The sequence below is a fragment of the Meles meles genome, chromosome 21 (assembly GCF_922984935.1).
Source record: "Meles meles chromosome 21, mMelMel3.1 paternal haplotype, whole genome shotgun sequence".
Taxonomy (NCBI): Eukaryota; Metazoa; Chordata; class Mammalia; order Carnivora; family Mustelidae; genus Meles; species Meles meles.
In genome coordinates, this window is record NC_060086.1 from 33,587,908 (window position 1) to 33,611,026 (window position 23,119).

Genomic DNA, 23,119 nt, shown 5'->3' on the forward strand with positions numbered 1-23,119 from the left:
ATTCTGAAGCCAGCACTCAGCTAGATTGAGCAGAGAGGGTACAGTAAAGACTGATCCCGCTTGCCACTGGTGCCCTATACTCCATGATCCCCAACCTTGCTTCATGTCCCAGCTCTACCAAGCCATTTATAGTTGTCCAAATTCAAAGCTGGCCTGTGCCTTCACATCTTTGCCCATGGTTTTTCATCTGCCCAGGATGCTCTACCCCATTTCCCTGTTGCATCCTCCTTCAAAATGCTGTTCCTATACTGGATTCCTCAGTATCACTTTCCCCTAAGGAGCCTTTGTCCTTCTTCAAGGAAACTCTTTCCCTCAAGGAAATTACAGTTTGGAGTGGGGGTCATCAACGAACAACTCCAAATTATGATACTGCCTCTGTATTTTGTTGGACCTTACAGATATATCAATTAGCAATAATTGTGCCTTGGATAAACCTCATTGGCTACGATACTGCCACTGCGCAAAGCTGACCTTACAGATATTTCAATGTTGGGCTTATTACCTAACACTGAAATGGTTGTTTTCCTTTTTTTTTTTTTTTAAGATTTTATTTATTTATTTGACAGAGATCACAAGTAGGCAGGCGGGGGGGGGGGGGGGGAAGCAGGCTCCCCGCCGAGCAGAGAGCCCGATGCGGGGCTCGATCCTAGGACCCCGAGATCATGACCTGAGCCGAAGGCAGAGGCTTTAACCCACTGAGCCACTTAGGTGCCCCAAAATGGTTATTTTCTTATGCCTTCTTCTCCCTTTAGATGGTGGCCCCTTGGAGCACCATGGAATTAAACTTCCCCTGACCACGTCCTTTCATCTCTGCGTACCTAGTCCCTACAGAGAGTTAGTCCCATGCTCAAGTGTTTTCTAAATGTTTTCTGAGTTCAATATAACATAGCTCTTCTTCCCAAAGGGATAACAATCTTATGCAAACACTAGTGCAGCAGATGTGAGAACCTTAATTATATTATTAGTTGGCATTGGAATTCCTTTTAAATATTGGGACTATTTTTGTTGAGGGAAGTCCCCTGAGAAGCCACTTGCAGCTTTAAGGAAAGCTCAGAGTGCCTGGACTTTATGAAAAAAAACTTCAGGGCAATGAAAGAAAAGGATCCGTGGTTCTGTGTGAGAGGAAAGAAAGGTGGCTTTGCTCTTCAGGTGGAGAGAGAAGGAACACAGAAGAAAGGGAAATAAAAGAGGGAGAGTGAAGTGTTGAGAGATTGAGAAAGAGGGTAACCTGTCATCAGGAAGTGGGATGAGGCTGAGGCATGAGATGGAATGAAGTGGCCCTTCAAAATTCTCTAGTCCCAGGATGACCAAAGCATTTCAGTAATAGTTGAAGGGCTTTTTCACTACTTTGGGAACTTTTCTCTTGTCTGCCCTGTGCACCCTGTAATTTTCAGTAGACTTCACCACTCACAAATACCTTTTACAGGTGCTTTTGTTAGTGTTTATTTTTGGTAAATAAAGGAAGAGGTCAAGGTTCGGGTCTGGGTCAGCACCACAAGGACTGCAGCCATGGTTCATGGAATAATGGCAAGATAATGTAACATGAAGTGATTCTGTTGCATTAGGATGCCACTCGGTCAAGAAATATTCACTAAGCATGACTAAGTGCTGGACATTCTTAGAGAACTAGAGATACTGCCATGAACCCAATGGAGAAGTCCTTGATCCCATGGAATTCATGTGCTGGGAGGAGATACTTAATGTGACTGGGGTGCTGAGTGCTAAGAAGGAAAATTATGGAGGGAAAGATGATGGTGTGATGATGGTACACGGTGGTCATAAAGCCTTTTTGAGGAGAAGACATTGGAGCAGAGACCTGAATGAAGTAAGGGGAGGAGTCATAGGCTGTAAGAGAGCTTGGGGCAGTGGGAACCAGTGAAGAAAGCCTTGAGATGGAGAATGGTTGGCCAAACTGAGAGAAGCGAGGAGCAGATCTGGAGCAGAGTGAGTTCAGGGAAGAGTGGAAGGAGAGGAGGGCTGGCCAGACAGCAGAAGGCATATCACATGGGCTGTTGAATGGAAAGAAAATCTGGATTTCACTGTGAATGGGGGAGGTGTGGGATGGCGAACCATTGGAGTGCTTGGAACAGCTAAGTGACATGATCTGATTTGATTTTGGGTTTTTTTAAAAATCTGATTTGAATTTGTGAAGGCTTTTTCTGGCAGCTCTGTGGGGAGCAGACCATAAGTGGTAAGGCGTGGGGAAAGACAGTTAATGGAGATTGAGGAAAGCCATGGAACTGAACTTCCCCTGGCCATGAAATTGAGGTTTATGTTCACTTTCTATAGATTTCATGTGGTTAGGAGACACTCCTGACATTCCGGTTTAGTACTACTGCTACTTCTACTATTATTTACTATTACTACTACTACTGATAGTGATGATATTACTACCATCACTATTACTGCTGCTATTGCTGCTGCTAGTACGAGAGAGTAATAAACATTCATTATGTAGCAGAAAGGTTGAAGAGTGATTTGCATATATTAACAATCTCGTTCACTTCTCTCAGCCACCCTATGGGATAGGAGCTATTTTTAATCCCTACTTTACAGATGAGGAAACTAATGCTGGGACATGTTCAGTGAATCGCCCAAGGTTACATGACTATTAGGTGATGGCATTGGGGCTTGACCTTAAGCCTCCCTGACTCCAAAGCTTTTAATTCTTTACCTCTATTCAGTAATGACAAAGAGAGAACGATTGAGTGAATGCAAACATTCACATATATACATATCTATCAATATACAATACGTATAGGGGGAACAATCAGCTGAATAAAGCCTCATTCATTCAGTAAGTCATTTGTTTGAGACAATCCTATGAAACAGGATCATCAGCATGAGTGAAGGCAGAGGGAAGAGAGGGAGCACACAGAGGTGATGGAGTGGGGAGGAACTGCGTGGGGGGATGATGTCTGCAGAGGTGTACAGGTGGAAAACAGTGGTTAAGAACATGAGCTCTATAATGAAGAACCACATCGACTCTCCAGGTCCCCACTGACTCAGACAATCATGCGCCAGTTCCTTGACCTCCCTGTGCCTTGATTTTTTGTCATCTGTAAATGGGAGTAAAAGCAGTAGTACTGTCTCTATTGTGATGTAAATGAGATAAAGCACAAAGAGCTCCTAGGATACTTACATAGGGGCACACGGGTGGCTCAGTCATTGGGCTCCGACTCTTGGTTTCTGCTCAAGTCATGATCTCATGGGTCTCAAGACTGAGCCCTGCGTCTGTGCTCAGCGAGGAGTCTGCTTCCGGGTTCTCTCCCTCCCTACCCCTACTTTCTCTCTCTCTCTCTTTCAAATTGCTCTTTTTTAAAAAAGATGCTTAGCATATAGTGAATATTTTTTAAAAGATTATCTGTTATTAATTCAAAGAGAAGTAGATAAAATTGAGAAATATTCAGAATTTGATGGTTGATTAGAGGATGAGAAGACCATGACCTGAAGGCTTCTGGGTCAAGCAACTGAGAGGACGGTGGTGCCTTTAAATGAAATGGACAGCCCTGTTGGAGAATCAGACTTTTTCGAGACAACATAAAAGTGTTAGCTCTAGAGAGAGTAGTCCTATTTCCTTAAGAAGGAAGGAAGGAAGGAAAGAAAAAGAAAGGAGTAAAGAAAGAAAGAATGAAGGAAAAGAGGAAAGAAGGAAGGAAAGGAGGAAAGACGGAAGGAGGAAAGGAAGGAAGGAAGGAAGACAGGCAAAGAGATATAAAAGAAATGAAGATGGTAGATTTTCTCAGTCTTTAAGGGAGAAATGGAATCATCCATGAGTGTGGGAAAGGAAGGATCAACAGAGTGTTGGACAACACTAAGAACAGTTAACACAGCTATTATGTTAGTATGAATCTTCCCCAAACAAAACTTGAGACAAGGACTTGGGTGCAGGTCATTTATAGGACAGTTCAGCTCCAGAAGTAGGAAGGGAGAATAGGGCAAATAAGATGAGAAAGGGAGGAAAGTTGATAAAAGGGAATGTTATTTTGAGCTGATTACTGCTATGGACAACCAGAAAGTATCTTGCTGGGGCTCCTCTGAGAAACTGTGAAGGACATACCTCAGAATATCCCCTCTTGGGGGCATTATCCGCTGACTCCCATCTCCCATTGGCTGAGGGTTGCCATATTGGTGTTAACTCCCCTGAGTTTCTAGGATCTGCCTATGTGTGCTCCGAGTGAGCTGCCGCCATTTTGAAAAAAGACCTGAGACGGAAAAGTGGAGAGACACAGTGGGGACTTGAGACAGGACACGGTCGGTGACCATTCTCTGCAGCTACAGTCAGAATTGGGCCGAGGGAAAATGACACTGGGCACCAATAGCATCTGCTAGAGAGAAGTCGTGAGTGATAAACTTCAGATCTTACAAAAATCCTGAAATGTGTATGTGCCTTTAGTATCATTTAATATATGAAGACCTGCGGCTCAGAAAGTGAAAGTGGGTTGGTAAATGGGAGTTGGAGCCCTTATGGGATGGAATCCAAAACTGACACACTTTTCCCACCTACTGAGCTGCTAGCCTTCAGCCAAAAAAAAAAAAAATAATAAAAATAAATAAATAAATAAATAAATCTATTAAAATGGAGACAGCACAGCACTAATGGGCTAACTCTCCCCAGTAATCATTACTGGAATTTTGCTGACTTATTGTTCTCCAGACCAGGACCTAAAAATACCCATTTCTTAAGAGACCAGATATGCAGACTCTGAAGAGGAAGATGAGAGTGCAGAGAATCCAAAAGTGGATACCCTTCTCCAGTTGAAGTCCAATGCATGGGAATTGCATTTCTCAGCCCAATCAAGAAATTCTTTTCCTCCAGGAATATGCAGCTATTAAAGTTCCAGGCTTCCAGCCTCAGAGGAGGAATCCCAAAAGTTCTATCTATAATCGGCTTAGTTCAGCATATGTCCAGTGAAATTAGATATTTTTCTGTTTCCCTCCTTCTGACAGATCTTTCTAACACTATTTGGCCTTGAAATACCTTGTCTTCTAGACCCGTCAGCTGTATAGTGTTTTCCGATAACTGTGCAGAGAACAGCACAGAAAGCGGGTGTTAGAGTTGCTGTTGACAGCTAGAACTCATAACCCTCAACAGTGGTGACGTAGGCCAGGCATAGGGTGTAGAAGAGGGTTCCACTCCTTCTCCAGCGTGAGACCTTCCTTTGGCTGGTTGAAGCACTTAGAACTGTGATGAATCTGGGAGCAGTCCGAAAAATAGAATAACGTTCTCTTATGATCTCTGTGTCCTGTAGGATGAAAAATGAAAGAGGAGAGGATGGGTGTGTGGGGGAGGGGATGTGTTGGCCATATACCGATGCCTGCTAGATTCTCAAAGATTATTACATCTAAATCCCACAAGTTTGTAACCATTCCAAGAAAATTAGGGTGAATTTTTAAGGTTCAAAAGCCCGTGCTCAAAGCCAAGATCTGAAGGCAGGTGGCTGACTTGGAGCCCAGATAGTAAATATTACCACTCATGCTGCCACTTCTTCTCCTGCCCTCAGGTAGACATCACTGGTCAATCTGGCCTTTTATTCCACTGATTTTTCGAATCCTTTTCATCTCCCTGTCCCACCCACATTGTCATTACCAAGCAAGCAGAGTCGTAAGAGCCAACTGAAATCCTTCCCATTTACCAAAGATTTGCTGGCAGAAGAAAGATGGTCTTTCTTCATGGGAGGCCATGCCCATCACAGAGACATTACCATTACTGTCCAGACCAATCTGAAAGGTCATCTCAAGACAATACAGTGGCCCCTGCGTTCCCACCAGGATCTCCCTTTGATAGTAAGGAGGAGTGCTGCATACCTCTATCCTCCCGTCCCCCCAAGGGCAACCACTGATAACCTATTAATGCATTTTCTCCTTCCAGAAATGTTGCTGTTCCCTTGAATTTAACGGCAATCGTCCTGCAGCTGCATTTCAAATCCCAATCTCCCATACCATAATGCACTCTCCATTTGTTAAGTTTTCTGCGTCAGATATAGGAAGTCAAAGAAATCAGACTGTGTATTCCCTTCCACTTTTCTGCACCCTGTGGTGTAGAATGCCTTTTCAAAGGAGGCTTAAGAAATGGACATTGGGGCTCAGCTTGGGCAAAGCTGAGGGTTTGCGGTGGGTGAAGAAACGCTTGGGTGTTAGAACCTGGAGGAGTTCTCCTTCACTATCACATTCCCCCCTCCATGATCATGATTGATATCAATCTCTCCAGACTCCTTTGATGTCAGCAAAACCATTTTATTTGGGCAGTAGCCAGAATGACCGTGGCTGATTCACCACCTGTTGTCACTTTCCCTCCTTCCTCCAGCAGTGAATTTAGAAAAACTCTTCACGGGGTAGCCGTGTGTTTGCTAGAGCACCGCAGTTCCCTGTGTTTGATCTCCTGTTTCTTGCCTGGAGCTTGTATTTCAGACTCGAGTAAATTATTTACCGGTGTAACAACCAAGTCTTGTGTTATTCAAAATATAAACCTGACGTATCGGAGCAATCAGACTTCACCGGCTGACACTGTGTATGCTTTGCAGATACAGACACAGATCAAAGGATGAATCCTAATTATCCTAACACATCCATTTTTCTAAGTGCAAGAGGGGGAGAGGCAGTTTTCTCTCCTGGCTGTGAACTTGAGGAAATGAACAGCAACAGGAGCAAATGTCTGTTGACTTCTCTTCCCCAGAGCTATCAGATCCTGGGAAGAGGGGGGTGGCCAGGGGACAATCAGCTCAGGGGCTGACCTTAACATATGTCATGGCTTCCTTCCTTTGTACTCTCAACAGACTTGGTCCTGCCGCAGTCCATCCGTACTTTGGCTCATCACAGTGCTTTGTACTCGTTTTACTTCTTTTCACTTCTCTGCCTCCCCCCAGTCCATGGTTTCCTGGAGGGCAGGAAACCAACATAACACTTACATGGTGTGCTTCTCTCTCTATATATATGTGCACCTAGCATTTGCTTTCCTTGGTAGCTTTAACGTTGTCTGGTTAGAACCTGTTTTTGTCCACCTGCTGGACGCCTACTTTGGGATGGAAAAAACAAGTGGCTAGAGGCAGGCAGTGTGTGTAAATGATTTAGAGACCAGACTTTGGAATGATGGAGATCCAGGGTTTGGGTCTTGGCTCTGCTGCTTTTGCTATGTGACCTTGAAAATGCTAGTTAATCTCTCTGAATCCCAGTTTCTTCATCGATATAATGGGGATTGTTAGGAAAATTAGGTCATACAAATCCGTACAAAAGCATTCATTCCAGGGCGCCTGGGTGGCTCAGTGGGCTAAGCCTCTGCCTTCGGCTCAGGTCGTGAGCTCAGGGTTCTGGGATCAAACCCTGCATCAGGCTCTCTGCTAGGCGGGGAGCCTGCTTCCGCCTCTCTCTCTCTCTCTGCCTGCCTTTCTGCCCACTTGTGATCTCTGTTTGCCAAATAAATTTTTTTTTTTTTTAAAAAGCATGCATTCCTATAAAGAATTTAGCATAGTACCTGTACATGAGTGCTCAGTAAGTGATCATTATTATTACTGTTTGGGAAGATCTGCAAGCCTTTTATAGGTCCAAGAAACACTGTTGGTAGAAGGTATGAGGACATAATGTTCTCTGAAACAGCTGGGTTCTGTGCAAAATGAAATCTTCCTCGATCTGACTTTGCCAAAGTCTCTTTTGGAGAATGGAAGGGATTCTGTGTAATAAGGAGCCACATCTGAAAACCAGACATTCAAGGAGTCATTCCAGGTTAATATCCCAGTGCTTGCCCTTTACCTCATCACCTCTCTTCCTCTCTCTGCAAAAATGAGTATAGCAGTTAAGTGTGCCTTAGAATGACTGGCGCCTCTTGAGGCCTGAAGTCACATCTGGAAAGGGCCCACTTCTGCAAATGTGTTTGTGTCTTTAGGATGCAGAGGCACAGAACTGAAGCTCCCAAGGATGGCTCTGAGAGGACTGAGCCCTGAGGCTGGGTGGGTTGCAGGCTCAGCTCAGTGGACGTCAGTTTATGGGTCTTCCAGAGAGCTCTAGGAAAACTAATGGGACCCTTAATTTTGCAAATCCTTCCTCTAAGGAACTCAGTCTGTTTTTATATGCGACCTGGTCCCCTCCTTTCCAGATGAGCTGAAGACCAGACCCCTTCATCTGCTCATCTAAAACCAAAGAAACCCTCCTACATGAGATTTATTACCACATTTTCACAATTCTAAGACACTCCATTTGTAAGACACATCACTGATTTCCTAGCACCTCTCTGGAAGAAAAACACGAAAATAAATGTGCACATCAGTTGTCAGTTGTGCTTTGAGAAATGTTCAAATGTGGAAAGATGTACAACTTGGAATAGAAGAAAAAATTAGTCATGCTAACTTAATGGGCACTTGTTGCAACAGAAATGCTGGAGCTGTCGGTAGATTAGGAAGCCCAGCCATGACCGTGTAGTAGGAGAGTTCCCAGCCCCTCATCCTTTGTCTATCTCTGTCCCATGCTCCTCACCAACCCTATGCCTAGCCTCCAGAAAAATCTGGTGCTTAACTGGTGATGTCACACACATGCATCGTGTCTGTCCCCTGTGACTCCAGCCTCTCTCTGCAGCTAGGCAAGTTTTTTTTATTTTCTGCAGAAAAATCAGACTGCTATCATAGACTCCTGCTCCTGTAACTCATCATGTGTTAATGTGGTGGGTGATTAAGGCACAATATCAGGCAATAGGAAAGTCTGAATTGAGGACTGCTTTGCAAACCCCATTGGCATTTAGCTGGAGAGAACCAGAAGAACAAAGGGGGTTGCTATTTACCATATGAAATTCTCCATGAGAATTATATGCCTCTTATTTTTCTCTTTGGTTCAAAATCAGATTTATTTCCTTGGTTAGAAAGACCTTCTCTCCAGGTTGGTAATTCCAAAGAATAAATGCCAAGACCGTCTGCATGTGAGTGGGGAGGGTTTGAGAGCGACCACTGCGGGTGTCCATTGGCAAAAGCTGGGTGTTGGTCCACATCAGATGGATAGTGGGAAGGGAGAAGAGCTGCGTAGATCACAAAGCATATAAGCAAGGGTACCATGTAACAGTTGGAAGGATGAAAGTTGTCCCATGTGTCTTTCTCTTATCTGACCCATCAGACCTACAGAGGTACATGGGGCCTCCATGATGGTTGTACATAATCTGCCCTGAGCATCATCTGATTGGACTGGAGCTGATCACATGGTTCATTTAGGGCCAGTCATATTCTCTGTAATAGAATTCAGAATCCAATCAGGCATCAGCCTTTCAGTCTCTATCTGTGGTTGGCTAAGAGCACCAGGTATGAAGTCAGACACCTGAGGACTGCTCTACCACTTCCTCGCTGTCTTTAGGCGGGTTCCTCAACCATGGAGCACCCTCTGTTTCCTCCCTTGAAAACTAGTAAGGGCAGTAGTGTCAGCGCCCACACCCTCTAAGATGCTTAGCACACTTCTCCGCATGTTAAGAGTGCTTAATAAATACTAACGTCATTGTTTTAGTTTCCTAGGAATGCCTTAACAAGTTATCACAAACTTAGAGGATGAACACAACACAGATTTATTTTACCATTCAGTAGGTTAGAAATCCAGCACAGGTCTCACCCTGTGATTGTGTGATGACGCTGAGCCCACCTGGATAATCCAGGCGAATCTCCCTACTCTGAGGTCAGCTGATTGGCAACCCAAATTCAATTAGTAATCCTCGTACTCCTTTGCCACAAAAATGTACCACATTCGTGGGTTCTGGAGATTAAGATATGGACATCTCTGGGTAGGCATATTTCTGCCTACCACAATTATATATATATAAAAAAAGGTGGGTGCTCTGGGGCAGCAGGAGGACAAAGTAGAGATAATGAAAAGGGAGCAACTCTGAAGGAGGTGAAGACAGGCCAGAAATGTAGAGTTCTGGGGGCTTCCCAGTTCCCCGTCCCAGCCCTCATGGAGGCCCATCTTCATTCTTTCACATGGCTTCCTGAAACATGATCATTACAGCAAGTTCTCTCCCTTCATTAAAAAAAAAAAATTTACATATATATATAATTTTTTATTATTATTTTTTGGCTGGCTCAAGCAAGTTTAAGTGCGTTGCAAATACTTAATAGAGAGTACCAGGGTGACTCAGTCAGTTAGGCATCCAACTCTTGATTTTGGTCATGATCCCAGGGTGGTGAGGTCGATCCCACCTGGGGGGCTCTGCTCGGTGGGGAGTCTGCTTGAGATTCTCCCTTTCCCTCTCCTTCTGCCCCTTCCCAACTCATGTGTATGTGCAATTCTCTCTCTCTCCCAAATAAATAAAGTCTTATAAAAATCCTCAATAATTAGGATATTGATAAGATGGAAAGTTCCCAGTAATAGTCTTCTCTCCCACAACTACTCAGCAATGAATCCTATCACAACAGCCACTGATAGAAAGACATTACTCAGCAGTGTCCGTCTCCTCTTCAGTCTCTGTGTATAACGTGTCATTGAGGCACATGCCACAGTTGGGATATCTTGGGATTTGGTCCTTGGGTGATGAGTTTATTTCCTTTTTTAGGTACAAAATACTCCTCTAGAGATGACCTAGGCCTTTTAGGTTAGTCAATGGCATCTAGATGCATAAAAATATGCCACTCTGATAAGCTACTACAGGATTTTAGCCAAGTCCACATTTGTATCTTTTCTTTGTCCACAAGTGCAATGCCCCCTTGAAAGGTGTTCTCAGCTTCCTCTTCCACCTCCTCTAAATTGCCATCGTCTATGAACTATTATGTGAAAGACAAAGACATTTAGGTGCAGATATCTGGACTATTGGCCTTGCACTGTGTGACTACACTTGGAGTTGGGCTGTGGACAGACAAGGACATGTGCATTTGAACCCTAATTGTGCCTCCTATAAGCTCTGGGAGCCCAAGCGAGCTACTGAGTGTCTCTTAGCCTCAGTATCCTCTTTGTATAAAATGGACATAATGTTTCCCAACTCAAAGGACTGTTATGGGAATTGAATAAGAATTTTGTGCCTGACCTAGTGTCTGATGCACAGCAAATGCTCGAAAGTGGCAGCTTTCACTCATTTCATTTGGTTGAACCAGGAATCAAAACACATCTGTGGTAGTACATTTTATTCTACCACCAAAAAGACAACTAAAAAGAAGTTCAAGGGGCGCCTGGGTGGCTCAGCGGGTTAAAGCCTCTGCCTTCAGCTCAGGTCATGATCCCAGGGTCCTGGGATCGAGCCCCGCATCGGGCTCTCTGCTTGGCTGGGAGCCTGCTTCCTCCTCTCTCTCTCTCTGCCTGTCTCTCTGCCTACTTGTCAAATAAATAAATCTTTATAAAAAAAAAAAAAAAAAGAAGTTCAAGAAGTAAAATACATGATTTTCCTTAGGTTATTCTTTTTTTTTTTGAAGAAAAGTAAACCTTTATTTCCTTGTTCATACAGAAAGCTAGCTGAATTGGTTGCTTTTTGGTGATCTTTTGGTTCTTCTTGAGTCAATGAGTGAAGGCAGGAAGTAGAAGAAGACCAGAGATCTGAATGCCATAACTATATAGAGCAGTGTGAATAAATTTCAAAAGCCTAATGAAATATAAGTAGGTAAGAAACAAGATGGGATTTATAGCATAATACCATTTATGTAAATGTAAAACATGCACACACAAAGGCCATATTTTTTCAAGGGTACAGGTATACTTTAAATGTGTATAAAATATGGAAGGTGACTTGAAGAATATGTATTTTGTGCACTAGTGTGGGTACCTGGTAGAGAAAAATAGGAAATACAAATGAAAAGAGGCTCCTACCACGGGATGATAATTATAACGTGCCATGAATGGGAGGTATTCCATTTCCTCTCTATATATTTATATTCTATATCCATATATATGTGAATAGACATGTAGGATAAATATGAATTACTATAAAACCAAGATCTAAATATTGGCCAAGTCTCCAATTCCATCATTCCCTTCCGTGGTCTTTCCTGAACTTAGTGAGTTAGGAAAGCTCTGATTCTGCTCTGTGATTCATACTTGGTGGATTTCTTGGTTGATATCATTAGAAGTATAATAATTGTAGGGTTTTCCTGAGAATGGAAGAGTACTTATGAGTGATGGAATATCATTTGTCTCCACCAGTGGTAATGGGTTGAAAGCCATGGGCTCTGAGACTAATAATGACCCTAAGGCTGTGGCAGAAAAGGTCATGGTCTTCAATTCCCTGGACTCATAAGCCAACTATTGTTTTTGAACAATGACAACAAGGATTAATTTCATCCAAATTATCCTTTCTCTCACTGTTAATCTGCTGTGTTTTTCTGAACATTTTCCTATGGATTAGTATTGATGCTCGGGGTTCCTTGGAGAGAGTAAGCAATGTAGCAAAAACCTCCCAAGATGTGTACCGATGCTCTTCTCCTATTGATCTAATTAAAGATCATGATGCCTAATATAATTAGTTCAGTTGGCCTTTCTGTCTGGATGGTTCTTACACTTTTAGACATGTAAGCACCAGAGCTAAATTGCTCTGGGATAATGAATTGCAATTCTGAAGGAAATGGCTTTCAGGGTACAAATACGTGAATCAACTAGGACATTAATTATAGGATTTCCTCCCCCCCCCCCCATGCAATTGATGCTTATTTTCATCCTAGCCTTTTTTCATCTAGAGGTCAGACACCCAGTGCGATTTTTGTGGATCATGCTTTAAATTCTTGACTTAATGGACTGTCCAGAGCACAGGTGTGTGGCTTAATAGCTTAGTTCAGATGATATCTAGCATTTTATTTTATGGTACAAGAGATAAAAGGGTACCTGGGAAAATGGACAGGTCATGAGAAAGCAAAAGTATATAAGATCAGGACCACATATTAAGGAACTGACTTTGTGGAGAGAAGAATGAGATCAGTAGGGCTATTGGGAGGTCTGAAGAGTTGACAATAGCAAGATTAGGGAGTTCTGATCTAAAATTTTCCAGTTTCTCAATTAAGTATAAGGTAAGGTCATCAGAGGGGAGAAGAATGGGTTAATGACAATGACAAGAATAATGATCATATTATCAACAGACAACATTCACTGAGTTCTTCTCATGTGCCAAGTATTACTTTAATCAATTTTTAATATATTCACTCTTAATCTTCACATCAACCTTATGAAGCTAGACTGGAAAGCAGGCAAGTAAGCTCAGGCAAAAACCACTGTAAGATGTGAAACTAGTATCCTGGATTTATTTTCTCTCTGGTGTTTTTAGCGGCTCAGGTGTAACACAGAAGGCAGATGGCTCACTGCATCTAGGGTTGGGTTTGGGTTGCCAAGCAAATATGGTATGGAGAGAAAATGAGTCAGGGATATTGTGTAAGTGGGCATTTGGAAGCAGGCAGTTGCAAGTGATGCACCATGAGATCAGGACACAAACAGGAGAGAAAAGTAGTTGGGGATGGCAAATGAATCTGGAGAAGGTGGTGGTGTGAATGGCCTAGAGTCATGGCGAAGTTGAAGGATTATGGTATCGGACGTAGTTGCCTTCGAGCTGAAAGAATAGGAGTTTGTGGTCACGGAATCAGAAGCTGGCATTTGTGATGTTTGTAGGAGGGACACAGTATTCAGTGGAATTGAGACATTGAGTAAAGAGGAGGTGAAATGATGTTTGGGAAGGTGAGTGTGTTTGAGAAGACGAGCAGTAAGCAAGGGCCAAGCCTGGGGGCGAGGAGGGGACTGGAAACATTCTAGTTATCCTGGACAGAGAGAGAGATCATGGAAGCCTGGCTAGGATGGTGGCAGCGAGGGTGCAGATGAGGAAGCAGGTGGACTGGGGACATACCTAGCAGGTGGAAGGGTGGATGAACTCAGTGGGTTGGACTGAGTAGGGAGCCAGGGAAAGGGATGAAGCAGAGTGGTGCTCGGATTCTAAGTCCTGGTTTTGACAACTGGGTGTAAGTTGATTGGGTTCAATCACACACGCACATGCGTGCGCACACACACACACACACACACACACACACACACACACACACAGAAAGAGAGAGACTGGGAAGGAGAAAAACAATGAATCCAGAGTAGACAGGAAGAGCTGGGAATACTTTAAAAGGTTTAAGATAAACCAAGATTTCTCTTCCCTATAGACAGGATCCTCAGATGTGGCTTTCAACACTGTATCTCCTAGAAGAAAAGGTTTGCATGTGCCTAAGTCACTAAGGAACTCAAACTGGCTCTGTGGGAGGAGAGAGTATTAAAAATGGGGAGGTACATACAGAAGTCTAGAAAGGCATTACAAGGACAGAACGCGAGACCCAGCAGAACTAGGAGTAAGTGAAGTGGTGCTCCCAGGCGAGGCTGGGTAGTCTGCCCAGCAACAGCATGAATAAGAGCAGGAAAAACTACAAACATCCTTCATGTTTCTCTGAGCTGTGGCCATCTTTTTTGCCCGTGCTGTGTGTCCTCGTGCCAGGTCACCCTGGAAGAAGAAAACCCTCAGGATTTTCTCAATCTTCATCTCCTTACAATGGCATGAAAGGTCTCACTGGGTTGCAGATAAGAGAGCCCCACTCATAGGGCAGAAAACAAAACATAAGAATTCAGTGGAATCATGGTGAATATCTTTGAATGTGGAGAAAAATATGAGAAAAAGCAGCCTTCCAGAAGGGCGGGAGTGGGGACCAGGACTGATTTTGAATCCCAGCAGCGGGGCTGTACGTATCTGCACTCTGTAGCTCTGCCTATCCTTGGTACCTGTTCATTTGCTTGGTGGGTATTAACTGAGTATCTGTTACGAGCCAGGCATGTGCCAGGTGCTGGGGATACAAAATTGAACAAAAGTAAAGATGATCCCCATGCTGATAGAGCCTGGAGACTGCGAGGACGTGGGGTCATAGTCAACTCATCACATACAGATGTATAATCACAGCTGTGGGTAGCATTAGGATGGAAAGACACCCAGTGCAGTGAAAGCCCACAGCGGACAAGTTTGACCCAACCAAGGAGACGGGGTAAGATTTCCTTGAGAACGTAACCCTCCAACTGGCCCTGGAAAGATGAAGAGGAGGGTAGAGGGACTGGTGTTCCAGGTGGACGGAAGGGCATGTGCAAAGACCTCATAGTAGAAGGCAACATGGTGAGTTTAAGGGTTAGTGAAGGCCAGCAGGGCTGCAGCACAAAAAAAAAACAAAACCCAAAAACAAAACAACAACAAAAAAAACCCAAAACATGATACCATGAGAGATGAGGCACTATAGGTCCACACGTCTAAAGCTGGACTGAACACGTTCTTATTCCAAGAACAATAAGGCACCACACACATGTGTTGGAAACTGGAGAGGGTGATTGCCTTTCCGGAAGATCATTCCGACTGAATTGTGGAGAAGGATTTAGAAGGAACTCCTCTTCCAATTCCCAGCTCTTCAGAGAGTGGATCTGATTAGCCCCGCTTGGATCAGGTGCCCAACCCTGGCCCAGTCACGTGTTAGGAACCTGGCTCTGAGGGCCCACCTGAGGGAAGATTCCGGGAAAGATGAACTGGACAGAATCTTCCAAATACCTGTTACAACAATTCATACGGCACTTCCCGTGATAAGAGTCCAAAGACTGCCACCGTCCCTTACATGTTCCCAGGGTCCTTTGAGGGAGACAGTATCTCGAGAATGAAGAGGGCAAAGGATTTTGGGAAAGACATCTGGCCAAATAATTTGTGTGTCTATGGGAAGATGTCTAAATCTACCCGACTGCCTCTTCTGTAAAATGAGAGGTCGTCACAACAGCCTCTGTAGTCTGGGCTGGTACCAGGGTCTTGTTTTATTTTTTTAATTTTTTAAAGATTTTATTTATTTATTTGGCAGACAGAGATCACAAGTAGGTGGAGAGACAGGCAGAGAGAGAGAGAGGAGGAAGCAGGCTCCTCACTGAGCAGAGAGCCCCACGTAGGGCTCGATACCAGGACCCTGGGATCATGACCCAAGCTGAAGGCAGAGGTTTTAACCCACTGAGCCACCCAGGCACCCCCAGGGTCTTGTTTTAATGCCATTTTCACCTTCTTCGGTAGAAATTGTCATCCCCATTTTGTAAAGGTAGAAACAAAAGTTGAACATAATTTAAGCCAGGAATAACTTCCAAGCCTACCTACCCTTCGTCATTTTCCTCCTCAAATCTCATAACCCTCTGCATTGAATGAGTAATTATTATCACTATCATTCTTCACAGAAATAATAGCAGTGTTCAATTAATAATACAATTACTGTGGAACGTTAAGACATACAGTAGTACGCTATTTGCCAGGCACTGTTCTAAACACTTTCCATATATGTATTGCCTTCACCCCTGGAAGAACCTAAAAGATAATATAGTATAATCTCTTCATGTAGCAGATAAGGAAATGAGACATGGAGAAATGAAGTAATTTGAACAGGTCATCTAAGTAGCAGAGCCATAACTTGAACCACAGGAGGCTGGTCTCGGAGTGCAGGCCCTTCCCATTTCTGATTTCTCACTCACTCACTTGCTGTCTCTGATTCTCAATGTGTGTCTCACTCAACACACACGTACACACAACACGTGCATCCCAAAGGGGACAAACAAAACCCACTATGATTACTACTCACACATTTTTATCTGAATCCATGTTAAAAGTGAAACATGAAGGAACATAAACTTGGTATTACAACTTGCTATGATGACCTCTGACTCCATTTGACTAGAAGGGAAACTGAGGCTCAGAGACCTGTATTCCTTACTGGAGGTCACTAGAGGGGAGTCAGGATTCAAATCCAAGTCGGGTTGACCCCAAAGCCCTACGGGATATGAGGACATAACAACAGTTTCCCATCCTTCTTTCTCAACCGGTTCCATCTCAGCACTTCTTGAGTGAACTTTGTGAAAAAATACACTTGTGAAAAAATAAAATCTCAGTGTGGTTAAAAGTGCCTATTAGGTCTTTAGTCATGCCAGCTCCTGCTCTGAGATACACCATACCAGGCTGTGTCCTCATTTCAAAAAAAAAAAAAGAAGTCACAACATGGAATTGATCTACCATGTGTTTTCTGGTTCTGCTATAGTCTCTGGCATGGAAATGAGCTATTTAGATTGTTAGTGGCTGACAGTCCCCATAAATTGCAAGAGGAGGCTCAGCAGGGAGACAGGTGAAGCTATTTTGTACTTTGTCATACTACATCTCTCTCTGGTTACAATCTCCCCCTGCAATTCCATGTACTAAGTAGCCATGAATTATACATGTACTTTCTGAAGTCTGATGAAAGTTCTCCCACCTATTAAATTGCCGGGTTCCCAAATCTAACAGAACTCTAAAAATGCTTAGGAAAATATTGTGCCATTTGTTCTTGTAATATCATGCCTTTGGCTTTATTGCATCATGTATTCAAAGTGCTGAGAGCTTTTGCTTGCTGTCGATTCACCTGGGGATTACAGACCAGTCAAATGAGTCTCCAGCATGGCTCAGAAAGGTTAGGAATCCAGAAAACGCAGGCTCCCTCACTCCACCCCATCACATAGGAAACCCCTCCACTGCCCTTGGAGCAACTAGCAGGAAAAAAAATTCTAGCGGAGAAGTCAAAATCCCAAATAAAGATCCCAAGTTGGGGAAAGCTGGGGCGGCTTCCCAAAACTTTCACTGGCGTACAATTGCCTGTAGGTAGAGGAATGAACTTGTAGGAAAGTGTCCTGGGCTCTTTAATACACCTTCTTTGCATCTGTGCATCTTACTCTGACCCTGACACACTTTCTTTTTGGCCATTTCAAATTTTTTTTAAAGATTTTATTTATTTATTTGACAGAGATCACAAGTGGGCAGAGAGGCAGGTAGAGAGAGAGGAAGGGAAGCAGGCTCCCCGCTGAGCAGAGAGCCTGATGCAGGGCTCGACCTGAGCCGAAGGCAGAGGCTTTAACCCACTGAGCCACCCAGGCACCCCCTTTCTGGCCATTTCAAATGACAACAGATCCTTGGCATGTTCACATTGAACAATCTGGCTGTGAATTTTGAAGGACCCCGAGTCCTTTTATTGATTAGGATTTTTTTTTTCCAGTTGCAAGGAAAAGAACCATAACTCAAACTGACCTAAGCAAAAGGAAGACATTGTTAAGCTGCGTCATTGATAGGAAATTGGAGGTGTGGCTGGATCCAGAGGTTCAAAGGACATCACAGGACTCAGATTCTCATCATCTCTCAGCTTTGCTTTCCTCTGTGTTACTGTCATTTTAGATGAGCTCTCTCCCTTAGCTGGCAAAAAGTACTTGGCTCACATCCAAGGAACAAAGATCATGCTTGTTTTTTAAAAAAATAATAGTAGAAAAGCTTCAAGTATTTAATGAAGATTTGAGTCAAGAAAAAAAATCAGAGTATTTCACATGGATAGCCTACTTAAGAGTACCTCTGGAAAAGTCAGGGGATCTGGCAAGAGCCAAGGGTCCCCTGGCAAATAGTAATCACGGGCTGGCAGCTTAGAGGCATTCTCGAAACAGGGCACATACTCCTCAGTTTGTTACCATTCCTTCCACACCCTGTTGTCTTCCAAACTCTAGAATCAGACATCACTTGTCACTTACCAGCATGTGCTCATTGTTGTTTTTGTTTTAGAAGAGAATTCTCTTTATGGCCACATCTTTTTTTTTTTTTTTTTTTAAGTGGGTCAGTTAGGGGTACTTGGGTGGTACTGTCAGTTAAGCATCTGACTCTCGGTTTTGGCTCAGGTCGTGATCTCAGGATGGTGAGGTCGACCCTCGCCTGGGGCTCCACACTCAGCGTGGAGTCTCTCCTTGGGATTCTCTCCTTTTCCCTGTGTACCTCATGTGTGTGTGCACTCCCTCTCTCTCATAAACAAATCTTTAAAAAAAAAAAAAGTGGGTCAATTAAGGAACACCGAGAGAGCCATGTGAATCTTCTCTCACCTGTTTTAGTATAATTACGTATATTGTCTACCTGGTGTCCTGATGTCCAAGGGCATGGTGGCTTCCACTTCCATGGGAGAGTAGTCTTACCTTGATGGTGTGCTCTTTGGGAGAGCTGGCCGTGCCTGGACAACCAGGAGCCAGGGGTGGACAAAGCAATGCAGACAGAATGAGGGCACTGACAACTTTCATCCACAATCCAAATATCCCACTTCCCCCTCACCCCAAACTGAATCCCTTCCCCAACATTTGGTCCACAGCTGAACTGACAGCTCTTAGGACTGTCCCAGGGCACGTATGTGGGAAATGCATTCCTCATCTCTCAAATTGGTCATCCTCTTGGGAGGGAAAGAAAGTAATCTCCAACTATTTTAAGAGAGCAGTGCCATAGGTTGCCACATGCTCTCAACAAGGGAGCTTCCTTTTTTGGGGATCAGAATGATTCAGTGGGTGCTTTTTGCCTGGGATTGGCAAAAAAAACAAACAACCAACCAAACATATATATATATACACACACATATATATATTTGATAAATCCTGGTACATCCAAACAAGGGCTCAGATTTGTAATAGGAACCACCAAATGCGCATTTATTAAATTATTGCCTGTTTCCTTGGATTCCTTCATGATCTAGGATCTTCATTGACTCTTTATTTGGCAGAGAGGCTGTGTTGCTAACTCCTTTTAACACAAGGGAGGACCAATATTATCCCTGCACTTCTGAGTTGGAGAAAGGGATTCCGGACAGGTTGGGTAGCTTGCCTGAACGCACCTGAGCAAGTACGAGCTGGGCAACCACAAAGCCTTTCCACAACTCCTGGAAAGGGGGACACCAAGAGAATTCTGATCTGATGAGACTCCACACTGGAACCCCTCCCTTCAGTATTTAACTATAATTAGCGAGAACCATCCATATGGCGACTTTTCTCAGGCCAGATGGGTGGTTGTCAGGCGGCACCTGATCTTTGCTTCACTTCGAAGGAGACATGAGTAATCCTAGGGATATTAATCCAACAAGGGCTATATTTATCTTCATTTCTTTAGTTAATAACACATCTCTATTTCTTCTCTAGGCATCAGGGGGTATGGGGCACGAGCACCAAGATACCCTACCAAGAGCCAAAGGAAATAGGATGGCTCCGCTCTGTGGTTCTTACTTGATTCTGCCTCAACCACCCTCAGAGGAGTGGGGAGCCCTGTAGAATGTCGGGGCCTTAGAGTTTGTTTATGCAATATGACAGATCAGGAGACCTGGGCTCGGAGAGGGTGTGTGGCTGGTCCAGAGCAAGTTAAGGATGGGGCTGGAATGAAAGTCACATGATCTCACCTGCAGGAGGCAGGTGAAAGTCACATCCTATTTTGCACCTGCAGGAGGCAAATAGTTACCTACTTATTTTTATTTTCAAAACATGAGAAATTATGTGGTTACCCTATTTTAAGGGACTATGGACTAATTAAAAAAAAAGAGTTGTCTTTGGTATCTTTTACCTCTTTTTCCAGTCTTTATTTTTTTATTAACATATAATGTATTATTTGCCCCAGGGGTACAGGTTGTGAATCACCAGGCTTACATAGTTCACAGCACTCACCATAGCACATACCCTCCCCAGTGTCCATCACCCAGCAACCCTCAGTTTGTTTTGTGAGATGAAGAGTTTTATGGTTTGTCTCCCTCTTGTTTCATTGATTCCATCCCTACCCACCACCCTGCCTCTCAAATTCCTCATATCAGAGAGATCATATGATAGTTACCTTTCTGACTTATTTTGCTTAGCATAATACCCTCTAGTTCTACCTCTAGTCATTGCAAATAGCATGATTTCATTTCTTTTGATGACTGCATAGTATTCCATTGATATATATACCACATCTTCTTTATCCATTCATCCGTTGATGGACTCCTAGGTTCTTTCCGTAGTTTGGCTATTGTGGACACTGCTGCTATAAACATTCGGCTGCACGTGCCCCTTCCGATCACTACATTTGGATCTTTAGGGTAAATACCCAGTAATGTGATTGCTGGGTCATAGCATAGCTCTGTTTTCAACTTTTTGAGGAACCTCCATACTGTTTTCCAGAGTGGTTACAGCTTGCATTCCCACTAACAGTATAGGAGAGTTCCCCTTTCTCCATAACCTTGCCAACATCTCTCGTTTCCTGACTTGTTAATTTTAGCCATTCTGACTGGTGTGAGGTGGTATCTCACTGTGGTTTTGATTTGTATTTCCCTGATGCCGAGCCATGGTGAGCACTTTTTCATGTGTCTTTTGGCCATTTGGATGTCGTCTTTGCAGAAATTCCCATTTCTTTTTTCTTTTTTTTTAAGATTTTACTTATTTATTTGACAGAGATCACAAGTAGTCAGAGAGGCAGGCAGAGAGAGAGGGGGAAGCAGGCTCCCTGCTGAGCAGAGAGCCTGATGCGGGGCTCAATCCCAGGACTCTATCCTGGAACTCTGAGATGATGACCTGAACTGAAGGCAGAAGCTTAATCCACTGAGCCACCCAGGCGTCCCTTCTACCCATTTCTTGATTGGATTATTTGTTCTTTGGGTGTTGAGTTTTGTAAGTTCTTTATACAAGAACTTGTATGCTGAGGCTAGGACTTCTAGTACTATGTTGAATAGCAGTGGTGATAGTAGACATCTCTGCCCTGTTCCTGACCTTAGGGGAAAAGCTCTTAATTTTTCCCCATTGAGAATGATACTCACTATGGGTTTTTCATAGATGGCTTTGATGATATTGAGGTATGTACCCTCTATGCCAACACTGAAGAGTTTATACAAATGTCATTTGCAAATATCTTCTCTCATTCTTTTGGTTGTCTTTTGGTTTTCTTGATTATTTCCTTTACTGTGCAAAAGCTTTTGATCTTGATGAAGTCCCAATAGTTCGTTTTTGCCCTTGCTTCCCTTGCCTTTGGCAATATTGCTAAGAAGAAGTGGCTGTGGCTGAGGTCAAAGAGGTTACTGCCTATGTTCTCCTCAAGGATTTGGATGGGTTCCTGTCTCACATTGAGCTCTTTCATCCATTTTGAGTCTATTTGTGTGTGTGGTGTAATGAAATGATCCAGTTTCATTCTTCTGCATGTGGCTGTCCAATTTTCCCAAAACCATTTGTTGAAGAGACTCTTTTTTTCCATTGGACATTCTTTCCTTCTTTGTTGAAGATTAGTAGACCATAGACTTGAGGGTCCATTTCTAGGCTCTCTTTTCTGTTCCATTGATCTATGTGTCTGTTTTTGTGCCAGTGCCATACTGTCTTGATGATGACAGCTTTGTAATAGAGCTTGAAGTGTGGAACTGTGATGCCGCTAACTTTGGTTTTCTTTTTCAACATTCCTCTGGCTATTCAGGGTCTTTTCTGATATAAATTTTGATTCTAATTTTTAGCATTTGTTGTTCCATTTCTTTGAAAAAAGCTGATGATATTTTGATAGGGATTACATTAAATGTGTAGATTGCTCTAGGTAACATAGACATTTTCACAATATTTGTTCTTCCAATCCATGAGCATGGAACATTCTTCCATTTCTTTGTGTTTTTCTCAATTTCTTTCAAGAGTATTCTGTAGTTTTCTGAGTACAGATTCTTTGCCTCTTTGGTTAGATTTATTCCTAGGTATCTTATGGTTTAGTGTACAATTGTAAATGGGATCGACTCCTTAATTTCTCTTTCTTCTGACTCTGCTGGTGTATAGAAATGCAACTGATTTCTCTGCATTGATTTTATATCCTGACACTTTACTGAATTTCTGTTTGAGTTCTAGCAGTTTTGTAGTGGAGTCTTTTGGGTTTTCCACATAATGTATCATATCATCTGCAAAGAGTGAGAGTTTGACTTCTTCTTTGCTGATTCGGATGCTTTTTATTTCCTTTTGTTGTCTGATTGCTGAGGCTAGGACTTGTAGTACTATGTTGAATAGCAGTGGTGATAGTAGACATCTCTGCCCTGTTCTTGACCTTAGGGGAAAAGCTCTTAATTTTTCCCCATTGAGAATGATACTCGATACGGGTTTTTCATAGATGGCTTTGATGATATTGAGGTATGTACCCTCTATGCCAACACTGAAGAGTTTTGATCAAGAAAGAATGCTGGACTTTGTCAAATGCTTTTTCAGCATCTATTGAGAGTATCATATGGTTCTTGTTCTTTCTTTTATTAATGTATTGTATCACATTGATTGATTTGTGGATGTTGAACCATACTGGCAGCCCAGGAATAAATCCCGCTTGGTCGTGGTGAATAATCCTTTTAATGTACTGTTGGATCCTGTTGGCTAG

General features: G+C 43.2%; 1 pseudogene; it reads right to left on the bottom strand.

The window, feature by feature from the left end:
- Positions 1-299: 299 nt before the first annotated feature.
- LOC123934297 lies at positions 300-468 on the bottom strand (annotated as a pseudogene).
- Positions 469-23,119: the final 22,651 nt, after the last annotated feature.